The sequence below is a fragment of the Carettochelys insculpta genome, chromosome 30, assembly GCF_033958435.1.
Source record: "Carettochelys insculpta isolate YL-2023 chromosome 30, ASM3395843v1, whole genome shotgun sequence".
NCBI classification, from domain to species: Eukaryota; Metazoa; Chordata; order Testudines; family Carettochelyidae; genus Carettochelys; species Carettochelys insculpta.
Window position 1 is genome coordinate 6,959,382 of NC_134166.1, and position 15,033 is coordinate 6,974,414.

The window sequence follows — 15,033 nt, forward strand, 5'->3', positions numbered from 1 at the left end:
TGATACAAATAATTACGTGGTCATAGTTAAGAAAATTTGACTTGCTTTTATTTTCTGCAGCTCTTAAATGTAAGTCTGTAACTCTAGAAGCTTATAAAAATATCTAATAACTGTTATTTCCGAAGTGCCTCTTGCTAAGCATAGAATCAGTAATTGGAGAAGTGGCTTTGTCCCAGAATTGTTTTTGTAAGATTAGGATGAAGATACAGTAAAACCCCTTTACTTGACTGTCCCTTAACTCTTCTTACTAGCTGAACATCCAGCGCACGCTGGTCCAGAAGCAGTTGATCTCCCCTGTGCTCTCTAGATGGCACTGCAACTTTAAGATTTTCCATATTTTTGATGATCAGATCTGGCCTGGACCCCAGTTTGATTGATGAATGGGGTTCTGCTTGATAGAGCCCTGTGTGGGACTGTTCTTTTAATCCTATCCCACAGTTTCCATTTCCTCGCACTCCTGCACTGTTTGTTGAATTTTTATCCTGCTATTATGGGAGCAGGTCCTGTGAGATCTTAATCCCCGTGCAGAGCACTACTGCTTGTGCTCATATTGAACTTTAAAAAATAGTTTGGTGTTTACATCACTTAGAAAGGTGACACTTCAAGAAAGCATTGTGAAAAAATTAAATTAAGCAATGTTACAGGTTGTATTTCTGAAATTACACTTGCCACATACCCTATTTTTTCTGTGATTTATATAAGAATTAAACAGATCAATAAGAATTGGAAATTTTTCTATGAATTAAAATATCAACCTTAATAACATCAACAGCACTGTTAACAAGAAAATACCACAAACTTCCTTAGGAAACTACAATTCATTGGTGACAATCCATCAAAGAAAATGGATTTTCATATTTCAGATGGCAAACTGTCAGTAAGAAATCTCCCCACTCAAACTCACCATCAGGTCTTTATACTGAGCTAGGTTCTTATTCAGTGCTTTCTAGCATCTTCTTGATACTACTTGAGACAGAACATTCACAAATTTTTATTTTGGTTTTTGAGTTACTCTTTAATTTCAAAGTTATTTTCTGTGTATATTATATGGTGTGATTGTGTTGTCAGATTCCTGCACATTTTTCTCTTCTACATTTCTCTAAAGTATCTTAACAGATAAGGTACTGCCTAATACTTATTTATATATTTCTCTATATCTATGTATCCTTCACCAGTTTAAGGTTTGTTCTGTTAGTGTAATCAGAAGGGCAATCGCCGCATGCATATGTAAAAATGGAAAAATTAATTGAAAGAGACAGTGTTTGCTTTATAGAAGTACTAGCAGATGTACCCAGCTTTGCTAGAGTCCTTAACTGAAGTTTTTTTTATCCTGCTTCTGACCCCACCCTGCCTGTCCTTGAAGGGTGGGGGTAAGTGGCAGGTCATGCTGCCAATCCTGGCTCCTGCTGCTTGTCCTCGTGGGCAGGCGGGCAGTTTGAGATGAGGCTTCTAGTCCTCCTGCCTGTCCCTGAGGTGTGGGGGCTTGTTTGGGCCATGTCTCCTAGCTCCTTTCCACCTGGCTTTGAATGGGAAGAGCAGGCAGTTTGGGCCACAGCTTCCAGCCTCCTCACCTGTCTGGGGTGGGGGTGGGTCCAGGTCAGGCTGTGGCTGCTGGCCCTGGTCTGAGATCGCATCAGAGGGGAAGGTGGGCCACAGGACCCCAGCATGAGCTAGGGGACTGAGACTGAACTTTCCCCACCCCCAGTGTGAATTTGGGCAGGGGGAGATGGGGCTGTCCCCAGCCTGAGTTCTAGCAGGGGATGGATGGGGGGCCCATAGGGGTAGGCCTGAGCTGTGGGGTGATCCAGAGGGGGCCGGGCCATACTGTGGCCTGAGCTCTGGGGTGAGCTGGGTGGGGTGCAGAGACTGGGCTGGAGAGCACTGGGCCTGGCTCTGGGGTGAGCCATGGGGGCTAGGATGGGTCAGGGCACAGGGATCTGGGCAGCTGTGGGGACCAGAGCTCTGGGGGGTGGCCATGGGGGCTGGGAACATGCTGCAGTGTTGAGCCTGACCCTGGCCTGAGCTCCGGGGTGAACCAGGGGGTTGAGTTGTGGCACTGGGCCCTGGCCCCTGCAATGTAGCAGCAGGAGGAGGCCATGGCCACAGGTCCTGTGCTTGGCCTCAGCAAGAGCAGCAGGGGTGGAGAGAGACTGGGATTGCACCTCTTTCCCCCCAGCCTTGGCTAGAGTAGCAGGGAAAGGCCAGGCACAGGATTGTGGCTGTGCCTCTTTCCCATTGCTCTGACCCTTCCCCCTGTTCCTACCCTGGTCGGGCCTGTTGTGCCCAGCCGCAGTGGGAGTGGCAGGGATGGGGCTACATTGGGCCACTTTCCCCAGCCCCAGTCTTGGTGTTGGTGGGGACAGGGACAGGTTTCCTGGCCCCAGCACGTTGGAGGGGCTAGTTGAGGGTGAGTGGGGGAGCAGCAGGGCTCCCCTTGTGGGTCACAGGGTAGGGCACGTACCCTTACTGAAGGTAGGCAGGGTGGAGAGCCCTGTCTCCACATGGCCACTGTTTTCCTTTTGCAGCTGCCCCCCCCCCCCCCCCCCGTGGTCACTCTGCAGTATTGCTGTTTTATGCACTAGCTGCCCCCAGTAGTGATTCTGATGTATGCCATCCCTCCTTTCAACCTTCTCTTTCAGTGTTCTGAAAAGTCCTGGGATTTTAGTCATTTCCACTTTCCAGGCACAGCCAAATCCTGATCTTCGTTTGTTAGGATAAGAGGCGTTTGCATACCAAATTTCATGGCTGTAACTATTATGGTTTAAGAGTTCTTTTTTACGAACATGGCACCACAGACAGACAAACTCTAAAATATGTAGTAGATGAAGTATTTAATGCTGCAAATTACTTTCTGTGAAACTCACTACTGTGGGTCATTACTGTAAAAGACTTTCTGACAGGACAGTCTTAAGTATATTTACATAAATAATACTTAGTCACAAGCTAAATACAATTGCTTTTTAGTCACCAAATAAATCATTTTGTAAGTCTTTAAAGTGCTACATTTCTGCTGTTTTGTTTTGCTTTTTAGTCAGTAAGTCTTGCACTAATTGATGTGAATCCATCAAGCAATATGACAGCAATTTAAAAATAAAAGTACAGAGGGTGCACTTGAAAAATTTGAAAAATAGTTGGCAGTAGACAGTGTGATATCAATAATACAGTTTCATGAGAAGAACTGATATCTTTACCTTTGGTTGAGACGTGATCAAATAAAAGGTCTCTATTCATTGATGTATAAGGATTTATTCAGATAACTTTCATTACATTAACTGTATGCATTCCAGGTTACCAGGTCTACAATACAATGGAATGAGTGAAATTTGCTTATTTTTTGGGTATGATTCTGTGTTTCATAGAAGCAGTGTGCAGTTGTTCTTATTTTGATATAGTTAGTGACTTGTGTGTTATGTCTTGTGTATTGCTATAGATAAAGCTTTATGAATGCTGGTTTATTTGAACATACTTTTTTGTGGTTTGAAAGAATTGGAACCAAAAGAGAGGAGGAGGAGTGTCTGTCCTTACTGAAAAAGTAACAGATGCATGAAGGCAAAAAGAAGAATGTTAAATGTAACAGAAGCTATTGTGACCTTTCAAGTGTTGGATTGAGACATAATTAATTGACTTCAGTGGAACTAGCTGATTTTTGCTTGGCTTGAAGAAATCTAGAAGATGGTTGATCTAAAGAAACCAGAAACTTGGTTTAAAGGGAACCTGTCAAAGCCAAAACATTTTTTAAATAAATCATTAAATTGTATTTTCTTGAGGTCTAGAATGAAAATATGTTTGCAAATGTCCTTTGTCGCTAGTCTGGAGTGAATGAAAAGATTTCCAACTGTAAAGTGAGCCTGTCATGAGTTTTGTAAGTTTGTTTGCTACTCCTGCTTGGACCCTCAGCACAGGCAGTGGATTCTATTCTGTAGCTGCTGGAGTTGCTTTTTGTGAAGGAGCAATTTATCACCCTTCTGTTGGCATCCTTTGCTGCACCTGCTTGTACGCTTGGGGATCTGCTGTGCATAGGAGTAAAAGGGAATCTCATATGAACCTTGGTGGTGGTTTGAGGGAGACTAGGGAAGAAGTGTAAAGGGCCCCCTTCCTATTTCTAAGAGATTACGGAAGCATCAGAAGCAATGGGCCACTGATTGTGGCTTTTGCATGTTTCAGATCTGCAAGAGGAGCAGCATAGTGGAATTTACAAGATTATAATCAGTTTGTAGTAGCACGCTATTGAGAAGGGGGAAGAGGGAAATAGACACTTGTACCTGTGCATCCTCTCTCCCAACACACACACGCTCCATTCTTGTCTCTTTTCTCTCCCTCATTCCCAGCAACCAGGATGGTGAGGAGAGACTTTCTCTTCCTTGTCTGATGAACATTCATCTGGTATCCAAAAGAGTGGAGATGGGTGAGCAGCTAAGATCACTGCCCTTGGGATTCCTTGAGCACAGCTCGGTGTAGGAGAGTCAGTCTTTTTCTTACTGGATACTGTCTAGTAAAATATTTAGATCTAGAAGTTAGTTCTCTAGAGAATGTATCACAGAGAGAAAACAGATGTGACTTAATGCTTCAAAAATACATTAAGTACATTCTCACACAACTTGCAAATCCTTTAAAATAAGTCTCAGAAGCAGCTGTGTTAGTCTGTATCTTCACAAAACAAAAAAGTGCTCCTGTAGCACCTTAAAGACTAACAGTATAATAGTTTAGGTGATGAGCTTTTGTGGGACAGACACACTTTTTCAGATCTGTCCCATGAAATCTCATCACCTAATAAATTATATTGTTAGTGCTACAGGACTGCTTTTTTATTTCCTTTCATTTAAGTTCACAATGGACACTTGCACAAGTAAAGCCAACAGTGCTAAACCAGCTTGTGCCACAACTTACTCCATTTGATAGTTTTCTGATTAAACTGAAAAGTGTTCTCATAACACCTTCATTTTTAATTTTTGCTTTCTGAAGACTAAAGGTATAGAGATGAAATTGTAGACTTTGCTACTGTGAGAATTAATGCTTATTTTCTGGTTTCTAAATGTGTCCATTATATGGCATTAGCGGATTTACCGAGTGGATTAAAAGCATAGGTGCAACTAGTGCCTATAGCAGCTAACATAATAGCAATATATTGCTACCAGAACAGATAAAGAAAAAACAGCCCACTTACCTCTCTTAAGAAGCGCTGAATGGGTCTTGAACTGTGCCCTAGCTTTGAGTTTTTAGACTTGTAAGGGGCAAAAATTCCAGAGTCTAAGAGCATTCTCCCTCAGGAAAATACCAGCCTTTGGTTTTCCAAAATTCAGATTGAAGCATTGTACAAGCTCAGCTGCTAGTGTGTCACAGCTTGGTCCAGTTCCCTTTCTGTGAATGGTTTGATTCGTCTCTGTTGCTAGATCCCGTGTGATTTTTAAGCCTCCTGTCTCTTAAAGGTAACTGTATCAGAGGGCTAGCGGAGTTAAGGTCACTTACCCTGTAACCTCAGCTGTGCAGAACTCAATGACATCAACAGCCTCAGATACAGCTCTAACATTATCATCCAGGAGGCTGACAAAGGAGTTGCTGTTGTCATAATAAACAGAGCAGACTACCAAGAACAAAGGAATGTAGGAGCTCCCAAGAACATAGGAACAAAGCTACACAGATACACCCCTGGAACTCTATCTACTACCCAAGATCCATAAACCTGGGAATCCCAGACACCCTATCATCTCAGGCATTGGCGCACTCACTACAGGACTGTCTGGATATGTGGATTCTCTACTCAGACCCTGTGCCACCAGCACTCCTAGCTTTCTTTGAGATACCACCAACTTCCTTAGGAAACTACAGTTCTTTGGTGACCTTCCTGAAAACACCATCCTGGCCACCATGGATGTAGAGGCTCCTTACACGAATATCCCACTTTGTCCTCACCCACAACTGTTTCAGATTTGAGGACAATTTATGCCTTCAAATCAGTGGCACTGCTGTGGGTACCTGCATGGCCCCACAGTATGCCAATATTTTTATGGCTGACCTGGAACAATGCTTCCTCAGTTCTCATCCCTTAGTGCCCCTCTTCTGCTTGCACTATGTTGATGATATCATCTGGATCCATGGGAAGGAGGCTCTTGAAGAGTTCCACCGTGATTTCAATAGTTTCCATCCCACCATCAACCTCAGCCAGGACCCGTCCACACGAGATCCACTTCCTGGATACTATTGTGCAAATAAGTGATGGTCACATAAACACCATCCTAGACTGGAAACCCACAGACTGCTATGGCTACTTACACGCCTCCACCTTCCATCCACGCCACACACTAAGGTACAACTGCATTTGCTCCAATCCCTCAGACAGAGACAAACACCTACAAAACCAGTGGTTCCCAGACTTTTTGGCATCATGCCCCCCTTTTGATTTTTGAGAAACCCTCATGCACCCAACCTCATTTCATATTGTCATCCAAACCTCCTTTTAACAGAAAATTCAATTCGTAATTTAAACACAAACTCGATACAGAATTATTTAAAATTAAAAATAAGCACAGATAGTTTTTTTGGTCCCCTTTGAGTGCCTGGTACAGCCCCAGCAGGCCAGGTGCCTAAGCCCTGTGCCAGCCGTCAGAGCTGCCTGTGCAAGCCACCCACCCGTCTGAGATCTGCATTGCCAGAGCCGCCCTAATGAGCCGCACACTGGCTAGACCAGCAGCCTGCCCACCAGCCACTCGCCCCAGCCATGTGCCTGCCACCTAAGCCCCATGCTGCTGGGGCCAGCTGCCTGCCAGCCCAAGCCACCCTGTGCTGGCAGGGCCAGGTGCCCACCTGCTAACCTGTGCCAACCAAGCCCCACTAGCCCTGCAAGCCACCTGCCTGAGCCCTCTCCTCCCACAAAGCCAGGTACCACTAGCTCCTGCTGTTACCCCATCCCCAGCCCACCATCTAAACCCATCCTCCTCCCGCTCCAACCCGTATTCAGTCACCTTTGCAGAAGGCAGCTAGCTCCATGTGGGTCTTCACCAGCTGCCTGGTTCTTACAGCAGCTGTGCCGGGTCATCCACATAAAATGGAAGGGGTGAGAGCCAAAAGCAAAGGCAGTCTCTTTTTTTGGGTGGGGAGAATGATGGGAAGGGCTGGGTCTCCTCACGCCCCTCCTGGAATTTGTACGTGCGCGTGCACATGCACACACACACCCCCACCCCTCGCTTGGGCAACCATGTACAAGACCCTCACCCAGCTTTCCTGAAACTACAATACCCACCTAAGGAAGTGAAGAAACAGATTGACAGAGCCAGAAGCTACCTGCTACAAGGCAAGCCCAACAAGGAAAACAACACAACGCCACTGGCCATCACATACAGCCCGCAGCTAAAACCTCTCCAGTGCATCATCAGTGATCTACAACCCATCCTGGACAACAATCCTTCACTCTCATAGACTTTGGGAGGCAGGCCAGTCCTTGCCTACAGACAGCCCGCCAACCTGAAACAAATTCTCACCAGCAACTATAGACCACACCACAGTAACTCTAAACCTGGAATTTCCCTGCAACAAACCTCTGTGCCAACTCTGCTCACACCTACTCCAGCAACATCACAGGACCTAACCACATCAACCACACCATCAAGGGCATTCACCTGTGTATCTACTAATATACTATATGCCTTCATGTGCCCGCAGTGCCCCACTGCAATGTACGTTGGCCAGACTGGACACACTCTGTGTAAAAGAATAAATGGACACAAATCAGGTATCAGGAAAGGTAACATACAAAAACCTGTAGGAGAACACATCAGCCTCCCTGAACATTCCGTAACAGATTTAAAAATAGCCATCCTGCAACCAAAAAATAAAAAAAAAAAATTTCAAAAACAGTCTGCAAAGAGAGAGTGCAGAGCTGCAATTCATTTGGAAATTTGACACCTTCAACCAAGGATTGAACAGAGACTGAGAATGGCCGGCCAATTACAAAAGCAGTTTCTCCTCTCTTGATGTTCACACCTCCACATTAGCTCCTGATAATGGGCCACATCCTCCCTGACTAAACTAACCTGGTTTCTGCTCTCTTGATGGACGCAACTCCACATTAGCGGCTGATAATGGGCCACATCCTCTGTGACTGAACTGACCTTGTCAACTCCGGCCCTCCTCTTGACTGCGATTCCCTCCCTTTCAAGAGCCTATAAATTTAGACCCTCCTCTGGAACCCCCACTCATGCATCTGACGAAGCGGGTCTTTACCCACAAAAGTTTGTGCTCCAAAATATGTTAGTCTAGGAGATGCTACAGGACCACTTCTTGGTTTTGATGGTAACTGATCACTGTTCCTAGCTTTGAGTCTTTTTGTGATACTTTCAGGTGCAGTCCCAATTTCTTCCACCCTTCTTGGGCAGTGAACCCTGCTGGCCTCCTTGGATCACTGTCCCTCTTGGTCCCTGCTGCTTGTACATGCTCTTAGTTTCCTCTCGTAGCAGGTTCTCTGATCTTCAGTTAACCTCTTCAGCAACTGTGTGGTAGGCAGCCAAGGAATACAGGCTTAGCAAGGGAATTTTACTGGTACTTTACTCTTAAAGAGAATGGGAGAGATGCAGATCTGTGAAACATCCTGAATGTACTGTCTTGTCTCATCTCACCCTGTCCATAGGCTGGGGAGTCCTGGCTGGACTTCTGTGAGGAGAGGCCACCCATCACCGCGTGGCCAGACACCATTACCCCATAAATATAGCTTCCTAACCCTCTAGGGCTCAGGAAGTTCATCTTTTTTCCCAGGCTATGTAGAGACTTCAGTTTTCTTATGGACAGGTTACTAGTACTTGAGAAGCATTCGGAGCTGTTGACCTTAGTTTGCTCTGTGCCAGTTTCTCTCAGGTAGTAATTTAACCAAATGTCAAAACCCCTACTGCAAAATGGATGTGTTAATTTGGGGATGAGCAAACTTATTACATCAGGCCCCACTTTTTGTCCCAGCAATTAGCAGGGCCGTCCCCAGCCCTTCTAATGTAATCCAAACTGACAGAAACTTAGGTTGTGTTCATACAAAAAAACCCCACCCTTTCAGCACAAGTAAGAAAATAAGTAGGTAGAATGTAAAAACTTCATTGTTATATAAATATGACTACACAGACATAAAACAGTGACACACTTCAGCATTTTTAATGAGGTGGAAAAGCCTGAGACACCGCAGCCAATTTTGCTGTGCCCCCACTCACGAAATTTCATGCCCCCCACTTTGTGTACCCTTTTTAATTCATGGAGGTTGCACTATAGTGTAGCCCTCTGAAAAGAGATTGTTTTTACAAAACATGATTGAATTATAATTTGACAGAGAGATCCCAGTCTGTCACCAAGTGGCTCATATGAAGAGACATCATCGGCTAGTCAGGGTTTATGCCGTAATAGGATGTTAGAGGTTATAGCTAATTCTTTGCATACCAGTAACTTCGTCTATACTGAGGTCAGGAAGAATTTTTTTCTTCAACTCATATTGGCAGTGTCATTGAGGACTTTTTAGTTTGCTCTGCATTGTGGGGTGCAGATCATTCATTCTTGAAGATCATCTGTGTGTGTATCTGTTGGTTAATTCCTGACATTGCATGGGCCTCATGTATTGGTTCACCTCCGTCCCATTTTCTCTTTGCCTGTGACACGCAATTCAGTCTTCTGAGGACTGTTATGCTTTGGTCTCATTTTTAACGCTTGGCTTGTTGTGGGGGTGATGGGTGGTGTTCAGTGGCAAGTGATATGCAGGAGGTTAGACTGAATGATCGATTGGTTTGTTGTCACCTTACTTGCTGATTTAGCAGAAGTGTAAAATTCCCAGTATGATGTTGCCATGTACTACTACTTGCCACTTGTTAAACACAGATTTGTGTAGTTAAATGATTTTTTTTTCCAGTTTTGTGCAAACTGGCTTTAGCAAGGGAAAAAATAGAGCTCACTGTGTCACTATACTTTCTCTTCTGTAAGGCTGTTATCTTGTCACCAAAAACAGTATGTTCCTTGGTACTCATAAACAGACTTCTCCCTCTCTAGTTGTATGCATGCAGGCAAGCAGAGAGGTGATTGTAGCCAAAGTAACCATCTCTTTTCCACAGGTTCTGTTAACGTTCTACAAGCAGTTGCATTGAGCATCAACTTCATTCCTTGAAAGAAATATAGGGTGTGAACAGTGGTGTTGCATTAAATCAGGGCAGCAAATGTAAAAGAAATTTGGCAACAGACTGTTTAAATTGGCAGCATGTGCATGACTGCATTTCTCAGTTAGCCGCAAAGTATTTACTTAGAGCTCTGCAAATCCATGGATATCTGCATGTATTCATGTCACTGCAGACTTTGGCGGCCGCTGATACAAATTTTGTGTCCACACAGAGCTCTACTAATGTGCGTTCAATGCTTGAACTACACGTCTAGAATACAGGAAAATATTTTTTTGGTGTAACCAGAGATGAGGATTTAAACCAGTGTGGTTATACTGGTATAATCCCCCATGTTGTCATTTTTCTAGTATAAGAATTAGCTTGTTGGTTGGGATCTAAAATGGAAAAGCCCACCTTCTGCCTGAATAAAAGTGTCCTGCATGAGGTTATACCAGTGTAGTGTTAATTGACAAAACTTGCTGTGTAGGCAAGACTCTAAGCTCTTCAGGGTATATCTGTACTGCAGTTAAACACGCATACTGGCTTGTGGCAACAGACTCAGGCTGTGGGGTTGTAAAATGAAGGTGTAGATGTTCAGGCTCTGGGACATTGCACACTCCTGGAGTTTTGGGGCTCAGACTCCAGCCCAGGTATCTACACAGTAGCTTTACAGTCCTGTAGCCCAGGTCACTTGACACGTATAGACCAGGGGTCAGCAACAAAAAATGCAAGATGAGACTTTTTTTTTTCTAATTCGGTATAAAAAACTCAGTAGCTCAAGAGCTGCAATGGATGTGAATGAGATGGTCCTTAATAAATATCAAACCATACTTTTTAACCCCTCTTTCAAGAACAGCACACACAGTGATTTGTAATGAGTATATGTTTACTTCAGGCTGTTCACAAACTTTTTACGTATTCTGTTTCCTCACACTTTACATGTCTGTCTGTACCACTTTCTTCCTGACTTTCAGTCCCAAACCTTCTGTGTGTCTCTGGAGGATGGCATTGCGAGTTATTCAATGTTTAGAGATCGCATCATTTGCTATTTAGATATGAGTTGTTCTTTGAGTTTTTACATGTTCGCTGCTTATCGAAAATAATCAGGAGGGTATGTGTGTGTGGTTTCTTTTTTTTTTTAAATAAAACTTTGCAAGTGTTGTGTTGGGAATCACAAAGAAGTCCTTAAAGAGATGCAGGTTGCAGACCCCTCTGCAAGGCTCAATTCCTCATCTGTTCTTTTGTCCGCCATCCAGATTTTACGTGCATCCACAGAACACTTAACCTCAAGGGGAGGTGGAAGGGAGCACAGATGAACAATGAGAGGGCAAGTCCTATAGGGAAAAGGCAGGCAGCATGAAAGCAGGGACTTGGGGTAAGAGGTAGCTAGGACTTCGGGGCTCCAGAGGTCCATGCTTACCATGCAGGATGGAGGGAGGCCAGATATAGCTGGCATTCAGCCTTCCTGCAGGGAGATTTAGGACGGAGCTTCTTGCCTCTTTTCCCTACTGGCAGTACAGAGGCCTGCCCAGGCATGCTCTGCTCTTGAACCCCCATGTGGCAACTGGGCAGAGGGGGTGGAGAGCCCTGCATGGGTATCTGCTCCGGTATCCGTGGTTATCTGCCGATATCCAAGGCTCTAGGTGTGGGCCGGTGGCAGGTTTTTCATTATAGTAGGGTTGTTAAATAACCAGTAATCAGGTAACTGAGTAGTCCCAAACCTTCTGTTGGTTACTTGGTTAACACCCCCCAATGCTGGATTAACTGGGGTGCACTGACGCAGTTGCTCCAAGGCCCCAGGTTCAAGAGAGGCCCTGAGCTCAGAGTGCCTGTCAGGGGAAAGTCTGTGCTTCACCATGCTGGCCAGGAGCAGGGCAGAGCGGCACTCCAGAGGATACAGAGTTTGTGCACCAGGGCCCCGGACTAGTTTAATCTGGCTTTGCCTTCTCCTACTCCCATTTTTGCCCTGCATTTAAATGGCCGAGCAGGCACACAAACTGACTGTTTCGCTCCCTTTTCCTCGTCCCTGCTACCTGATTCTGGTGCGAGCAGGAATATAGGCTGTCATCCACTCCCTATTTTCTTGGAGAGGGCAGCGCTGCAAATAATCAGTAGCAGATGCTTATTGGTTAGTCCTATAACTGGATACGCTATTACATCCCAACGTTATTTTGTAGACATATCCACAGAGGAGTGTTTCTTAAACTCTGTGGCTGTTTCTACACATGCCACTTTCTCTGAAAGGGGCATGCTAAGAAACAGCCTGAAATATACTAATGAGGCACAGATGTAAATTCCCTCATGCCTCATTAGTATAAGGTCATGTGATTTGGAGTCCAGAAGACGCTCTTGCGGACTCCAAAATGGTGTGTAGAAGCACTGGGAAGAAGGGGCCTCTGGAAGAAGGACTTCCTTCTGGAAGACCCCACCGGGGGCCGTGCTTCTACACGCTGTTCTGGAGTCCAGAAGAACATCTTCCAGACTCCAAATCATGTGACCTTATGCTAACGAGGCATGGGGAATTTGCATCCACTCCTCATTAGCATATTTTGGTCTGTTTATTAGCATCGAAAGTGGCATGTGTGGAAACAGCCTGTGAGACCATGGAACACCAAACAATAAAAATTATGTGGAACACCTATGAAATTTTTCTCTTAAAAAATTGTCAGCAGGAAAAAAAATGCAACATAGGAAAAACAAAATGAAATAATTTAATCTGGTATCATAGCAATGAAGCGTTACCATTGTATCTGGTTTTAATAACAGAAAATATATACTATCCATGTATTTTTCCAAATGTTTGTGGCAGACCTGCAAGTTGTTCATGTGGGTGGGTGGCGTATGTGTGCGCTCGATGCAAGGAGCTCCTGGCCCTCAGAGACCGAGTGCATGCTTTGGAGGCCAGGGTGGCTGAACTGGAGGAGCTGAGGAAGGCAGAGGTGTTTGTTGATGAGACTTTCCGGGACATAATAGGGCTGTCCCACCTCCAATCTGACAGTCCTGATGCTGTTACGGAGGATGAAAGGCTCAGGGAAGGAGAGCAGTCAATGGGAGCAGAGGGAAACCATCCCATAGTTGGGACCCTCCTTCAAGAGGGTGCTATTGTATCCTCTCGTGCCGAGGATACTTCTCCGGGGGAGGGAGCACCAGCTGTTAGGAAGAAGCAGGTTTTAGTAGTGAGGGATTCGATCATTAGAAATATAGATAGTTGGATTTGTGATGACCGGGAGAACCGTATGGTGACTTGCCTGCCTGGTGCGAAGGTTGCGGATCTCTCGAGGCATCTAGACAGACTTATGGGCAGTGCTGGGGAGGAGCTGGTTGTCGTGGTACATGTTGGTACCAATGACATAGGGAAGGGTAGAAGAGATGTTCTGGAGGCCAAATTTAGGTTACTAGGAAAGAGACTGAAATCCAGAACATCTATGGTGGCATTCTCTGAAATGCTTCCAGTTCCACGCGCAGGGCCAGATAGACAGGCAGAACTTCAGAGTCTCAATGCATGGATGAGATGATGGTGTAGGGAAGAGGGGTTTAGATTTATTAGGAACTGGGGACACTTTTCGGGTAGGGGGAGCCTATACAGGAATGATGGGCTCCACCTAAATCAAGGTGGATCCAGACTGCTGGCATTAAACATTAAAAAGGTCGTAGAGCAGTTTTTAAACTATGAGGTGGGAGAAAGCCGATTGGTGCGGGGGAGCACCTGGATCGGACAGAGACTTCTCTTACACGAGGCTCCATAGATGGGGATTCCCTAGAAGTTAGTCACATAGGGAACGTGGGAAATAATATATGGGCAAGATCAGATGTGAAACAATCGCATATAAAAAAAATCCAACGCGTCTGTGAAAGGCGGACATATAAATAGTGGTAGTTTTTTAACGTGCTTTTACACAAATGCTAGGAGTCTGTCTAATAAGATGGGTGAACTGGAGTACCTCATATCAAAGGAGGAAGTTGACATAATAGGCATCTCAGAAACATGGTGGAATGAGGACAATCAGTGGGATACTATCATACCGGGATATAAATTATATCGGAAAGACAGAACAGGTCATGCGGGTGGCGGAGTGGTACTATATGTGAAGGATAATATAGAATCAAATGAAGCAAAAATCCTAAAGGAATCAAAATGTTCCATAGAATCATTATGGATAACAATTCATTCCTCTAATATGAATATGGCATTAGGAATATATTACCGACCACCTAACCAGGACAGTGATAGTGATGCTGAAATGTTAAGGGAGATTAGAGAGGCTATCAAAATAAAAAACACAGTAATAATAGGAGATTTCAATTATCCCCATATCTAAATAGCATATTGATTGGGTGCATGTCCCCAACTCCCTCCCGGACCCCACACCCTCTTCTAAAGGCTGCCCCCAGGCCTGAATCTTCTATTGCACCCATAACCCCTTCCAGACACTGCACTTCCATCAAGGGGGAATCTCTGCTGTACAGGAAAGAGCAAGTAAACTGATGATCTGTGAAGCACTCTCAAACACAGAGGGCCGTTTGAAAAATGAGGAAAAGTTAAATTTGCTTTACTATTCATTATTTTACTGTTTAGTCTACTGTAGATTAGAGATTTGGTACTTACAAGGAGAATGCTTTCACGTAGTTGTACCTTTCATGCAAGGATTATGAACCAGTTCTAAAATGGAGTTTGAGTGTACTTGCGATGAATTAACCTTGTACCTGTTTTTCAGATGAGGAAATAGAGGTTGTGAAGCAAATACTTGAAGTCACACAGTAAATGTTTAGCAAAATAATGCAGAAAATTAGGGTGTCCTGATTGTTACTCACCTGTTTTTACTCCGAGTCCTTTCTTGTCATTGTTGTTCCATTAAAAGAAATGTTACTGGAAAAAAAAATTGTAGTATTTTGTAAAGTAAATCGGAAATGCTAATGGTGA

The 15,033-nt window shown here is 44.5% G+C and overlaps 1 protein-coding gene across 2 annotated transcripts in view; it reads left to right on the forward strand.

Annotated features, from left to right (window-relative positions):
- RPRD2 (regulation of nuclear pre-mRNA domain containing 2) overlaps positions 1-15,033 on the forward strand; it is a 58,790-nt gene that overhangs the window by 5,365 nt on the left and 38,392 nt on the right. The window lies entirely within an intron of this gene.